This window comes from Rousettus aegyptiacus, unplaced genomic scaffold, assembly GCF_014176215.1.
Source record: "Rousettus aegyptiacus isolate mRouAeg1 unplaced genomic scaffold, mRouAeg1.p scaffold_m13_p_4, whole genome shotgun sequence".
NCBI classification, from domain to species: domain Eukaryota; kingdom Metazoa; phylum Chordata; class Mammalia; order Chiroptera; family Pteropodidae; genus Rousettus; species Rousettus aegyptiacus.
The window spans coordinates 48,775,058-48,778,919 of NW_023416307.1; the positions used below are offsets into that span (position 1 = coordinate 48,775,058).

General features: G+C 42.4%; 1 pseudogene; it reads right to left on the reverse strand.

Moving 5' to 3' along the window:
* Positions 1-777: 777 nt before the first annotated feature.
* LOC118602715 lies at positions 778-896 on the reverse strand (annotated as a pseudogene).
* Between the last annotated feature and the right edge of the window lie 2,966 nt (positions 897-3,862).

The window sequence follows — 3,862 nt, forward strand, 5'->3', positions numbered from 1 at the left end:
TGACTGACCTTCCCCGCTGCTTCTCCACTATTGATAGTGTTTCATGGAAGCGGGAGGGTAAGCTTAGTGTGGCTGTGAACTATTACTTTTAGGATTTTTGAAAAACATTGAAAGGACGTGTGCTGTTTTGAAATTACTTATGCTGCTAGGGCATAGCTCTTCATTTTTCTGTTTTATTATTATTTTATAAAAAGAACACTTAAGGTTTGTCTCTCCACTTTACAAATGGAAACTCAGTGTATCACCAAGTGATCCATCTCTGTGAGAATACGGACTACGTGTTTATTCCAGCCCTTCTGCATTCTGCATTAACTAAAGAGCCCCGTCTAGGCAGTGGCATTAGCAGGTGACTCTCTGGGCCATACGCTGAAAAAAAAAATAGCTGTTTTACTTAGGTTCATTGAAAAGGAAATGTGAAAGGCACCTAAAAGTCTGCTGGCTTATCTCTCTTTTTCCAAACTCCCTCTGCTAACTGAATGATCTTGAGTATGTGTGGAGAGAGAAGTGGGGAGGGGGGGGGAGGGTTGGAGGGGAGGGGAAGGGTAAGGGAATGGGGAAGGGAAAGGGGAAAGAGAAAAAGAGGAGGAAGAGAAGACTGAGACTATTGGAGCTTTATGTTCTAAGGCAGGCTATAACACACAGCTAAGAACATCCAGTCCCTTATTTGTTTGTTTGTTTTTTTATTTGTTTTTTAGGCAAGGCAACTCTTGGTTGAACTCACAGATTGCAAGAACCATGTCAGTTTACAATCCCTTATTTTTTACTTTTTATTTTTTATGCTTACAGCACCTGGTCTTCCTAGGTGGTCTCCCATCCAAGTACTAACCAGGCCCAACCCTGCTTAGCTTCTGAGATCAGAGGGGATTGGGCTTGTTCAGGGTGGCATTGCAATGGACATCTGGCCTTTAAAACTACCTCTGCTTCTTGCCAATACCAAAAATGGTAGAGGTATGAAAAGAAAAATCCATTAGTTAAAAAAATGCCGACTAAACCATTTTCTAAAGCCATATTCAAAGAGAGCGAGCCTGGGAACAAACACTTGAGTGTTTTTTTTTTTTAATTGTTTTCTGCTTCTTTTTCCTCAAAAATCTCAGCTGACCATAGGGGACATGAATATCAATCAACCTGGTAATGGAGTGACTTTGGACAGTAGCTAAGAGCCAGCACTCTAAGTAACTGCATGACCTGGGATATGTTACTTAACCTGTCTCTCTTAGTGTCCACACATGTCAAAACTATTTGTCTGCTGTCAAGAGTTATTCAGACTTGAGAGATGAAGAGTGTTAGTGTTTGGTGTGTGTTAGGAGGAGACCAGATGTTACAATATCATAGATTATTGTCATGCCTACAGTGATCCCATAGCTACTTTACAACAGATTTCCAATCTGTTTGGAAGAAAAAATTATTCTCACTTTTCCCTAGGACATAGTGGAGATGTTAATGAATTTCGGTTACTCTTGTGATTAAAATCTAAGTGCCTATCACTTTCACGATAATGTCTAAATTTCTTTAACTTGTCCTACAAGTGTTGGAGAACACCACCACTTTGGGGCATAATTTTCTTTTGTGTTCAGGTTTCCTGAGACAAGTTACCTAGAGCAAATTAATTTAGGAGAGCTTTTATGAACCTAATTAAATGGGATTCTTCTTAAACGACTTAAGGATCATCTAGATAAGGGGGCTGATCCTTTGAAGGATAGATTATTACAAGGCATGTGTTGTGTTCAATTCTTGCCCTCAAGGGGCTCACGACCTAGGACTAGGCCACTGGCCTATGAGCTTACTCTCAAGCTAATTTGACGTGCACAAATGCAAAGAAAGTGCCCTTGAAGTCATAGTCAGTGACTTCACTAAAAGAGCTCATCATCTACATGTGCCTTGCTTTGCATGGCAATGACTTCTCGCTTACTGCTCATAGCAAAGAGAACTTTCAAGCAAGAACACTGTTCAGATTCTGAGTCACTAAGAAGTCCCTGACCTTGAGTGTCAGCCCCAGAGGCTAGGGTCCCTGACAGTCCACCAGGCTTCTTGCCGAGCAGTTATAGCAAGAGTGCGTGCATATACAATTAATTCCCAACAAAGAGACTATCCCACTGGCACATAAAACACGTCGCATGGAAAAAGGGCAAATTTCAAGAGCCTCTGAATTGTTGAGAGAAAATGTCTTGTTCAGAGAGTAACTGGTATAAGGTTCCTAGCTGATCCTCTCGAATTACTCAATTTTCTCTTGGTCGTATTTAGACAGTGTTTGGGGGGAAAGTGTGCAAATATGAGACACAAGTTGCTACTTTGGAAACAAAGTGGGAATAATTATTTGTGTTCTTAGTAAAAGAAGGCTAGACATTCTAATTCCAGAGATCTAAGAATGAAAGTTAGAAGGGATGAAAGTTAAATGGAGAAGAATACATTCTGGGGCAGAAAGGGATCCCCAAAGCTAATGTGCCCAAGAAGTCCTTATTTAATCTTTTATACAACATTAACAACTATAAACAATTTATTTTTAAAGACTCGCCTTCTTAAATAGCCTATAGATTATACATCATGCCTTTGGAACATGCTGCAGTAGGCTATGCCCACTTTCTGGCTGTCTCAAGAGGAAATGGAAAGTTTAAGTCACTGGTTTAAGAAATGGAACCAAGAACTGAACTGCAGATGACAAAGTATTCCCTTGGGTCTGGTTGTGAAAAGCACTTTCAAGCACAAATATTCTGAAGGCAAAGGGAGTGGGAGAATTTGTTTCTTTAGGGATATCTATTCTTACCTCCACTTCTACCATGTCACTGCTGGTTCCAATGTCTGTTTGGGGAGGAGTCTGAAATCAGTATACTCAGCCACAGAGAACTGTGGACTGAGCTGGGAGGGCCCTGATAGACCAATTAGCCCAAACTCCTTGGTATCATTCTAAAGATTCCTCAACTCAGAGGGGAAGAGACTTGCTTGAGGTCATAGCACTGATTTGAAGAGAGCGGGGCTGGAATCCCAGTCCCCAGACACCCACTCTTGTGCTTCTTTCTTTATGCTTAGGGCTTCTTAACCCTCGGGGGTAAAGAATGAAATGTATTCACTTATTTGATAGGTATTTATCACCAAGCTCCTCCTATTTGGTGGGAATGGAGGAAGGGGTAGCGGTGTATAATGGTGTACAAAACAAATATAGTCCTGGCCTTGCCCAGTTCACAATGCAGTGGGGGAGACAGACATGAAGTGAAGAATCACGCAAATAAATATGTAAATCTAAGCTGTGGGAAGTGATAAGAAGGAAAACATAGGGTGTCATGAGCACTTAGAAACTGGAGACCTCATCTAGCCTAGGGGATCGAGGAAGACTTCCCCTGAGACACGACTTGTGATCGGAAGAGAAGAACAAGAGGGAGCTGGGAGGAGAGTAGGAGTAGTGAGGGTGAATGGGAAATGTTCCAGATAGCGGGAACATTTGTACAAAGTCCCTGAGGTTGGCAAGAGTTTGGTATGCTTGAGAACCCGGAAGAGAGCCTGGAATGACTGGAATACAGGGGCCTTGGAAGAGGGGAGACTGAGAGGTGGGTAGGAGGCACTGGGCAGACCACACGGAGCTGCCTGTGAGAGCACAATAAGACTCGCGCTTTTGTTTTAAGGGCAACGGAAATCTCAAGCAGGGATCTGTCATGATCGTATTTGCGTTTTAAAAAAGATCTCTCCAGCTGTTGTAGACGTGAGACCAGCAAGGACATCAGGCTCTAGACGAGCCGTAATGGTGGCTTAGGCCAAGGTAGTGGGGGTGGAGATAGAGAAGGATAGACAGATGGGAGAGAAGATGTCCCTTTCTCTGACCATCGTGGCTAACTGATATTTCAATTAAAAAAGGACAAGTTGGATTGGATAC